Genomic DNA, 10,694 nt, shown 5'->3' on the forward strand with positions numbered 1-10,694 from the left:
GGCACTAGTTGATTTTCAAATGTTAAGCCACCATTACATTCCCAGAGAAAGTTCCTCTTCTTGGTCATGGTATATAACTGTATTTCTATTACTGATATTTTTTTATTATGTACAGCAGAGGATTTTGGCATCTGTGTTCATAAGAGATAGTGATAATTTTTTGTGATACTTTTGTGTAGTTTTGATATCAGGGTAACATTAGTCCCATAGAATGAGTTGGAAACTGCTGTTTTCTTTTCTAATTTTTGGAGGAATTTGTGAAGAATTGATAATAATTCTTTTCAATTTTGGAAGCATTCACCAGTGAAGCCATCTGGATTGGGGTTTGGCTGGGGCTGGGTGAAAGGGATTTTTTCTATTATTATTTATTCAACTTCTTTACTTCCTGGTGGTCTATTTACACTGTCTATTATTTCTTAAGTCTATGTCAATAGTTTATGTCTTCCTAAGAATTTATCCATTTCATATGCTATGACTTGAATGTGTCCCCCCAATTCATGTGCTGGGAAGTCAATCTGAGAAGCAGCAGTGTTGAGGGACTAAGGAGAGGACACTGGGTCCTGAGGGCCAATTAATGTTACTCCAGGAGTGGGTTGTTATGAAAGCAACTCTGCCCTTTGTGCTTCCTCTTGTACACAAGCTTCCTTCCACTTTCCTTCCTTCCACTTTTCTGCCACGGATGATATGAGAATACTGAGAAGCCCCCATGAGACACGGCCCTTCAATCTTGGATTTCCCAGGCTCCAGAGTGCTGAAAAGTAAATTTATTTTCTTTATAAATTACCAAGTCTCCAGTATTCTGTTGTAGCAATACAAAACAGACTAATTATGAACTAGGTTACACAATCCATTGGTTTACAATTGTTCATAGTATCCATTTATAGTGGTTTTGATTTTTGTGAGGTTAATAGTAATGTCTCCACTTCCATTTCTAATTCTGTCTGCTTATTTTTTTCTCTCGCATGAGTTAGCTAAAAGTTCATCAGTTTTGTTCATCAGATCTTTTAAAATAATCAAGCCAGGCATGGTGATGCATAGTTTGAGCCAGCCTAGGCAACTTAAAAGACTTAGCAAAACCCTGTCTTAAAATAAAAATTGTTTTAAAAGTTTGTGAATGTAGTTCAGTGTGAAGGTCCTGGGTTCAATCCTCACTACTGCCAAAAGTAAAATAAAATAAAATAAAATAAAATAATCAAAGCTTCATTTCCTTTACTTTTCCTTATTTTTTAGTCTTTATTTCATTAATTTCACTATAGCTTTTGTTATTGCCTTTTTTCGTCATGGTTTGGGTTTTGCTCTTCTTATTTTTACAGTGTCTTAAAATGTGTTATGGACTAAACATTTGTGCCCTTTCACCAAATTTATATGAATTTATAGAAATCCTAATCCCCAGTGTGGCGGCTTTTGGAGCTTTGGGGAGATAGATAGGGTTAGATGAGGTCATGGGAGTGGAGCCTTAGTTCCACATAAAAAGAGGGCTCTCTCTCTCTCTCTCTCTCCCTCTCCCTCTCTCTCCCTCTCCCTCTTTCTCTCTTCTCTCCACCCTCTCCTTTTCTCCCTCCACCCACCTCCTCCCATGAGAAAAAAATCCAACAAAAAGGTGAAGAAAGCTCTCTTAGGGGAACTAAATTCATATTGTTTAAACCACTTAGATTATTCAAGCTATTTATTCATTTACTATGATTATTTGCACATATAAATTTCTCTCTTAGCACTGCTTTAGATGCATTTAATAACAATATGTTATGTATTCATTTTATTTCTCTCAAAAATGTTTTAACTTTCCCTTGATCTCTTCTTTGTCATTTAAAAGTGTGATTTTGCTATTTGAAAGTGCTTAACTAGGGGTGCAGCTCATGGTAGAGCACTTTCCTAGCCTGTGTGAGGCCCAGGGTTCCATCCCAACACTGATGAGGAGGGGGCGTTACTGCCTCGGTCACTTTCCTTGTTACTGGGACAAATACCTGACATCCAGAACTTGAAGGAGGAGCAGTTTATTTTGCCTTACAGTTACAGTCTGTGGGCAGCAAGCTCTGAGACAGAAACAGCAGAGGGGCCTGGGTAAAGGAAAGTTGCTCACATCATGGTGGTTAGGAAGCAGAGAAACCAGGGAGAGACTTGGGCCAGTGGAGGGGGACATACATACACCCTTCCAGAGCCTGCCCCCAGTGACCAGCTACTCCCAATAGGCCTCATCTCCTCACATCGTTTTCCACTATCACATTCAGCTACAACTTCCCCATGACCCAGTCACCTTCGCAAAGCTCTGCCTCGCTGGGCATGAGAGTTGGGGGTCCTTCTTGGTCTAAACCATAACAATCACTAAAAGTGTGTTATTTAATTTCCACCTGTTTGTCATTTTCTCAAATGACTTTCTGACATCATATTTTCATCAAAGAACTTACTTCACATTTCAATTCTTTTATTTGTATAGGTTTGTTTTATGGCCTATCATATGGCCTACCTTGGAGAATGTTTCATATACACTTGAGAAAAAGGTATATCCTGTTGTCAGTGGTGGAGTGTTTGACAGATGTCCACTATTCCAGATGAATTACAGCGTCATTCAAATCTCCCATTTTCTTGTTGATATTCTACCTAGGTGTTCTATTTATTGTTGGAAGTGAGGTTTTAAAATCTCCAACTGTTATTGTGGATTTATTTATCTGTTCATTTCTTCCAGCTTTGCTCAGTGCACTTTGGGACTCTATTATTAAGTATACGTTCATAGGCACATATGTTTATTATTCTATATTCTGATGGGTGGACCCTCTCATGATACAATGCCCTTCTTCATCACTGTAACATTTCTCCAAACTCTATTTTATCTGACGTTCCTGCTGCCCCTCCAGCTTTCTTGTGGTTGGTGTTTGCATGACACATCATTTTTCATCCTTTTCTTTCATCATTTCATCACTTTCTTTCTTTCATCTGTCTGTGAATTTCACTTTTTTTCTATTTATAGTTGCATGGATCTTGGTTTTTAAAAACCCAGTCTGAAGATCTCTGATTGCTGATTGGATCATTTAACCCACTAACATTCCATATTATCATGGATACAGCTGGATTGACACCTGCCATTTTACCTTTTGTTTCCTGACACATTGGAAATGTCATTTATTAACTCTAGGAGGATGTTTTGGGTTTTATTTCTATTTTTATAAATTTGTTGGAATGCTCTACATACAAAATCGTGTCCCCTGGGAATGGAGACAGTTTTTTTTTTTTTTTTTTTTAATGGAGACAGTTTTGTCTCTCGCTGTCTAATCTGTATGCTTTTATTTCTGTTTCCTACCTTGCTACAAGCTGAGCCGAGCCACCAGGCTTAGTTCCAATATCTTTATTTTAATACTTGTTTCAAGAACGTTTTTCATATACAAACAGGGCCTCACTACAGTGGCTTGACCTACAATATCGTGCTTTCTTGATGATGTGAGAGCAGTATGCTTTGAGTAGCAACTGCTTTCAATCTTGCAGCGTGATCTTTTCTCAGGCAGCAATACGTGGCACAGTTTTCCCTTGCAGTGCTGGGCAGGGGCCGTGAGCTGGAATTGCTGGTGGCAGCTGTGACCCAGCAATGGGGAACCAGCCTGAGAATGAGGACAATACCGAGGCACAAGGAGCTGGCACTCTTCTTATCATCTTCTGAGCCCTTGGATACAGCCACACCGGAAGTTACACGTATCTGGATGTTTAAATTATACGTACCCATAAGGTCCCATCTTTGTCTTTTTTTATTGTTTGATACTGGGGTTTTGGCAGTTACTATACAGTTGGTACAGGCATATGGTGGAGCACACCGATAATCCCAGCACTGTGGGAGGCTGAGGCAGGAAGACTGCAAGCTTGAGACCGGCCTGAACACCTTAGTGACTTGGTTAGAACCGTCTCAAGAAAGAGGGGAGAAGGGGTAGGGATGTTGCTCCGGGAGAAGGCCCTGGGTTCAGTCCCTAGTCCTGGGTCGGGGGAAGCAATGAAATAAAATATTTGGTAGGAAAAGTATCTAAACAGCAAGCATTTAGGGAACTATATAGTTACTTTTAACCACTTACATTAAGAAGAGAAAGGGAACAAGGACTTAAAAGTGGAATTTATAATCAAAGGAAAGCAATGCAGAAATATTCACGAAGCTCTCAGTTAGACCACATGTTAGAAGGGCATTTTCCGGGGAGAGTACTGTGTGTGTGGCCCAGGGACCACTTGCTGAAGAGATTGGAGTGGATAAAAGGCGGTGGATGCTGTGTGTTGGGATGGCTGATAAGGGCCTCAGCGGCATTTTAGAGATCTGGTGGCCACTGCTCCCATCACAGGTCCAGAGGCCAGGAGGGGAGGAGGGTTTGGGGAACAAGCCTGAGGTGGTTTCCGTGTGCTCTGCCCATCGCTGCCTTGGGACTGCTCCCCATACCCGAGCGCAGCACTTGGTTGCCCCGGCTGTGGCTCAAACAGACCCAGGCTCAGCTTACCCCAAGCTTTACGGCAGCACCGTGCTGTGGCTCCAGGGGGCCCAGGTGTGCCTCACACAACCCCTCCGGAGGGTGCAAACAGCAAGCATTGATGATAGCCATGTGGCCCTCATTATGCAGGAACACAGAGCATGAGAGCTTGGGGTCAGAGAAGCTTCCACCTAGATCACAAAGGATGCATCCTGCAGCTCACAGGTCAAGCAGAATCTGCCACGGGGGTGGAGCTGCCCAGGGAGCCCTCTGCTCCCAAAATGATGCTGAGTGCAGCTGTAGGACTGGGATGCTCTTGAGATCACTAGCAGCCTGCAAAGCTGGCCTGGGTGAGCTGCAGGCACCAGGATGCCACCCATGAGGGCAGAAGCATGGGCTGCACCCAGCACAGTCACAGGCAGAGGGCTGTCCAAGGGCTTGATGGCCCGTACCCCTACCTTTCTGTGGGCTCAACATGCCAGACAGGGATGTTTGAGTTTTAACATCTGACCTGCTAGATTTCAGATTTGCTTAGGGCCTGTGACCCCTTTCTTATTGTCCATCTCTGCCTTTTATAATGTTCATTACCTGTGGTTTTTTTGTTACTATAATGAAATACCAGAGGCTCAGTTCTTTATAAAGAAAAGAGGTTTATTTGGTCCATAGTTCTGGAAGTTCAAGAGTGTGGTGCCAGCTTCTGTTCAGCCCTGGTGAAGGCTTCACAGCAGATGGCATCATCATAGCAGGAGCGTGTGTGAGAGGGCAGATCATACAGTGAGATAGGAAGTTCGGGTGAGGGGAGGGGCTGGTCTTGTTCTTTTTATAACAGCTCACTCCTTTGTTTTTGTTTTTGTTTTTGTGTTTGTCTTTTTTTGAGACAGGATCATGCTCTGCAGTTCAGGCTGGCCTTGAGCTCACTTTGTGGCCCAGGCTGGTCTCGAACTCACAAGGATCCTCCTGCCTCAGCCTCCCAAGTGCTGGGATTACAGGCGTGCGCCACCACGCCTGACACAGCTCACTCCTTTGAGAACTAAGTGGAATCCCACCAGCACTACTTAATCCCCTTGAAGGCAGTACCCCCAGTGACCCACTGTGCTCCACCTACTAAAAACACTTCCACCTCAGTGCCACTACACTGGGGCCCCAGCCTTCAACATATGGTCCCTTGGAGGACACACTCAAACCGTACCCAAATCACAGAAGAGTGGGATGGCTACCTCGTGCCTGCTCCACCTTTGTGCCCTGGAAGTAAATAACTTGTCTTGATTTTCACATGCTCACAACTGGACCATGTGGGTTCTGCTTTCTAGGAGGAGGAGATAAATGGCTTTTGTTAGGAGAGGGATTGTCCTAACAGTGAGCTCTCTCTGACTTGCTTTTCCCTCTCCAGGCATGTGCAGGTGCCAATGCCATGCTCTTACACTTCTAAACATGGAGTTAGATAAGCCTATTTCCTTTATAAGTTACCCAGGTTCTGCTACTTAGTTACAGTCACAGAAAACTAGCTAAGACAGGAATATTCTATGGGTGCAACATGCCCATCTTTTTTAAAGGTTAAAAAACATACCTCCTAATGTATAATAAGAGCTTGCAAACTCGTTAGCTGTTCATGAGACCAGTTGAGATGGTCATAACCAGAATTTTTTTTCAAATGAAATTAAATAGAAGAGAATTTTCAGAATATCAGAGTTTGTCTCCAGCCACCAGTCAATTCTGTTTTTGGAATATTTTTCTGTGTGTGTGTGTGTGTATCCTGGGTTGTGATATAAAACGACTGTTGCTGGGCATGGTGGCACAGGCTTATAATCTGAGCACTCTGGGAGGCTGAAGCTAGAGAATCACTGGTTCAAGCCCAGCCTGGGCAATTTAGTGACTTAGCAAAACCTTGTCTCAAAATAAAAAACAAAAAATAAAGGACTGAAGATGTAGCTCAGAGCAATGGCCCTGGGTTCAATCCCCATAACTGAAGGAAAATAAAAAATAAAAAAACTCTTACAAGCCAGGTGTGGTGGCACACATCTGTGATCCCAGCACTCAGGAGGCTGAGGAAGGAGAATCCCTGCAAGTTTGAAGTCATCTGTATTACAAAGTGAGTTTAAGGCCTGCCTGAACTGTATAGTAAGACCCTGTCTCAAACAACAACCACCATCACCACCACCACCACAACCCCTCTGAAAGTCAAAGGAGTTTCAGAACCACTGTGGTAGGCAGCAGCCACAGTTTCTAGTTTAGTGCCTTTATTTTGTGTCTCAAGTCCTTACTTGGAAATCCTCCGCTCTCCTGGCTTTTCTAAATCCCTGTCCTTAATCCCCCAGGGACCTAAAGGGTAAAAACCATTGAGCTTTGGGTTTAAGAAAAGGTGATTCCTAGAGAGGCCAGCTGAGAGAACTGAGAACTTCCTCCTCTCTGTCTCTCTCCATTGGCTGTGAGTGCCCAGCCCAAAGGCCATGGGAGTCCTTCCCATCCACCTGCTCCCACCTAGTGACAGGCTTGCGGTCTCCCATCCTCCCCACATGCGGGGGACCGTAGTAGCTGAGGTGAGGGGTGGCAGGGGACTGGGGCTGAAGCCAGACTCAGACCATCAGTGAAGTCATGTTGTCACCAGGCAGAGCTCAGGGAGGAGATGGGGACTTCAACTCACCCCAGTCACAGGGTATAGGTTGTAGGTTTGTTGACTTCTGTCATAGAAGAGAATTGCAGGATGCATTAGTGAGAATCATGGAAAGATTTATTAGGCATAGTTAAAGTAGTACTCAGAGAAAGTACTCAGAGAAAGTAGACTGCGGGACATCAAGAGAGGCGCATTACGGTCTGAGGCTGGGGGTTTTATGTGATTTTGGGGTGTCATCAAGAGAGGTGACCTAAGGACGCATATTCCTACTGTCAGTTAGGCTGCCGATCTGGTAGGCTAAATCAAAATGCAAGCCATTCGCGTGTGTTAAAGCTTAGAGCTATGCATCCCTGGTTACAGAGCTGCTTCCCCGAGGGTGGAAGGGGGCGCAGGCTCCATTTATGGGTGAAAAATCGAGCGGTTGTCCTTGGGAGTTTCCTGAAAGGGAAGATGGCCCTGTAACTTGGGTAGTGGTGTCTTGAAGCTGTAGTTTTTCTTAAAAGTACAATTTTGAAATTCTGGTTTTCCTTGTCTCCTTTCTACCTCTTTTTTGTTCTATCTTTCCCCGACATGACCCGCTGGGACAACTCCAGGTTATACTTGGCTGAACTGATTGCATCATAAAAACTTTCCATTTTCTTTTTGGGATTGCTTGCTTGTTTGTTTTTTGAGACAGAGTCTAGTGATGTAGTTCAGACTGGCCTTGAGTTCACTATGTAGTCCAGGCTGGCCTAGAAACTGTGATATTCCTCCTGCCTCAGCCTCCCAAGTGCTGGGATTACAGGTATGCACCACCACGCCCTGCCTAATAATTTTCATTTTTTGCCCAGAATTCTGCACACTATCTGTTTGAGCTCCTTAAACTGTGGCAGAACCTTGTCCCTGTGCTGTGTGCCCTGAGTGCATATACATGTGCCTCTGTGTGTGTGTGCGCGTGTGTGCGTGTGTGCGTGAGTGTGTGAGTCATGCGGGGCAGGAAGGAGAGGCGCATGACGCTGCTGTTCTGAGACAGCGCCCTTGCACTGGAGAAAGAGACAGAACAAAGCTAGGATTAGGTGCCTGGCACTGAGGGGCGCTGAGCTGCTGGATCGAAAGCCTCCAAGCACCTCCTCTGTGCTCGGGTTTGCGCTGGGCACTGTGATGACAGCTGAGAGCATAACAGGCCCACAGACCTAACAGTTTCCGAGAAGCGGAGTATGTGGCGTGGTTGGGAAGGGCTGGAGCACGGGCTCGTAACTCAAGGCGGTCAGGGAGGGCTGCTCTGAGGAGGGACGGTGCTGAGACCTGGGCGCTGAGGGGGTCCCAGCCTCAGAAGTTCCTGGGGACAGCTGCTTCCTGAGGTGAGAAGGAGCTGGGTTTGTCTAAGGGACAGAGAGAGGAAGTGAGAATGAAGCAGGAGGGAGAGGAGGATCTCGGAGGCTGGAGGCGTGGGGTAGGACCTACAGGCGCTCCAGCCTGCAGAGGGAGGGAGGCACCGCGTGTGGTCACCCCGGACCCCTGCGGCCTCTCCGGGCTCTCCCAACACACTTTCTTCTTGCAGGCCTTGTCTGGCCTCGCCACTCTCCTGCAAAGCCTACAGTCCAGCTCCAGCTTCATTACCTCAGGGCTCCTGGGCTCCTTCTGAGGAGGGAGGGGGGCATCCCTCCCTTCCTGTGGGCACCCATTCATTCATTCACACGTCATGTACTTACGCATGCGTACTTACACCCACTCACCCATCGAGACTGATTTGCTTCGGGTCTTCTGCCTTTGTGGGTGCCAGCAAAGAGGAAGAGCAAAGGACAACTCTTGTCCCATAAGGCTCTGCTTCCAACGCTGTCTCCTTGGAGACGCCCAGCTAATTTAGCCCTGTGGAAGTCCTGCAAGACAGGTAACTTTCCTCCTGACAAAACAGGACAGTACTGGGCTCCCAGCGTTGTGTTCTGTCTGTAAGAGGTAGACTAGCCCGTGCTCATTTCCCTTTCCCTTTTTTCTTTTAGAATCAAGCTTCCCTTTTTAAGTCTGTGTGCTTTGGACAGGGCCAGTCTCATCCTCCATGGCCACCAATGAGCCCATCCCTCAGGTGGAGCTGGTGAGACACAGCCGCAGGACTTTGGCTGGAAAGGTTGGGAAAGAGAGTTTCTGTTTTGCCTCAGCTACTTATCTGGTGTGCTGAAGGCAGGAGCTGCTGGGGCCTGTCCTTGCCCCCAGGAGAAGAGGATCTGTGTGCACACTAAATTAACATTAAAGAAAGCAGACAGGACAGCCTGAGAAAGGCCCAGTCTTCAGGGAATTGTTTCAGCACCTGGATCCAGCCCTACCTGAAATCCAAACTCCCTCAGACCTTCCATTTATGAGAATCAATATGCTCCCTTTGTGCTTAAGCTGTTTTGGATTTTAGTCTCTTGTGTCAGAAAGTCTGACTAATCATAAAACCGCAAAGATGAGCAGGAACTCTCCTCTGGGGGGGATATGGGCAGGCACTTCCTTCTCACAGAAACCACGCCTCCTGCAGAGCCTCCACTTCTGAGATACCTGAGTACTGAGGCTTGCCCAGCCTGAGAGAGAAGAGCAGAAGTGAAGTGGGAACCAGCCATGGGGACCTGGGCATCTGCATAATTAATAAGCAAATCCATTTTCCTTTACTCCTGCTCCTCCTCATTTTATTAGGCTGTTTATTAACTCTGGCTTGTGCTCAGGAAAAGCAACCTCAGCCTCCTAGAGGTCGAAGCCAGCCAGAGTTCTCCTGTCTCCTTATTAGGTAGGGACTGGCCTTTGCAGAAGGGTTGTGACACATTTCCGACAAACCACAGATGAGGGAAAATCCCCGAGGGGCTGGTGCACCCCAGGCTTTGGGGGAGGGGAGAGTGTTTCTGCTCTTGAAAAATAATGCAAGAGAAAGAAACTCCCTTTTTGCTCCCTCCCAGGGCAAATGTGGCAATTTGAGGAGGCATTAATTAGCATGAAAGTAGACTCTTCCAAACTGTTGGTCTACAACAGATTTATAACAGTCATATGTTTTCTTTTTCCATCTGTGGGGGAGAAGAGGGGGTGGTAATAGCATTCTTCTGGCTTAACAAAGGAAAAAAACCTCACAAATATTTATCCTTTTCAGGGTGTACAGGCCAATCTCCGTATTATTCCCAGGGCAATAGGTTATTAAGTAAGACAGCAAATCCTAATTACAGATTCTGGAAAGTTAAAGTTTCCTTTCACAAGATGTATTGATGAGCTTCAAAGTTGTTGTAGCTACCAATAATGTTTGCAAGAAGAGTTTTGTGATGCTGAGAGATGTGTTTTCTGTAGCTGCAATGACAGAGATAATTTTTCTTCTCATCTTTCTGTAATTTCTTTCAGCAACACTCAAAAGAGCCCATAATCTTCAAGAACTAGAATCCCATTAGTACCAAAAACAAAATTAGAGAATCTGAACACTTAAAGGATGAAAAAGAAATGAGCAGAATACAATTTGAGCAAAAGGAAGTGTAAGGCTGTAGCGTTTTGTATTTACAGGAACTGATGGCTGGAACTGTGGCAGCCGTGTTGCCACCATGAAGAATGACACTGCCAACAAGCCAAGGAGAGTGAGTCCCTGAGCGTCACTCTAACTGATGCATTGACCCCTGTAGAGCCTCCTTACCTTTGCAGAACTATATTTTATAAAATAATAA

The 10,694-nt window shown here is 45.4% G+C and overlaps 1 long non-coding RNA gene across 1 annotated transcript; it reads left to right on the forward strand.

Annotated features, from left to right (window-relative positions):
* The first annotated feature begins 8,303 nt into the window (after positions 1–8,303).
* LOC106150215 lies at positions 8,304–10,694 on the forward strand. Its single transcript, XR_001236883.1, has 3 exons — positions 8,304–8,384; positions 8,585–8,914; positions 10,537–10,694. It is a non-coding gene; the product is annotated as an uncharacterized LOC106150215 (long non-coding RNA).

This window comes from Chinchilla lanigera, unplaced genomic scaffold (assembly GCF_000276665.1).
Source record: "Chinchilla lanigera isolate Chin_1 unplaced genomic scaffold, ChiLan1.0 scaffold00067, whole genome shotgun sequence".
Classification (NCBI taxonomy): domain Eukaryota; kingdom Metazoa; phylum Chordata; class Mammalia; order Rodentia; family Chinchillidae; genus Chinchilla; species Chinchilla lanigera.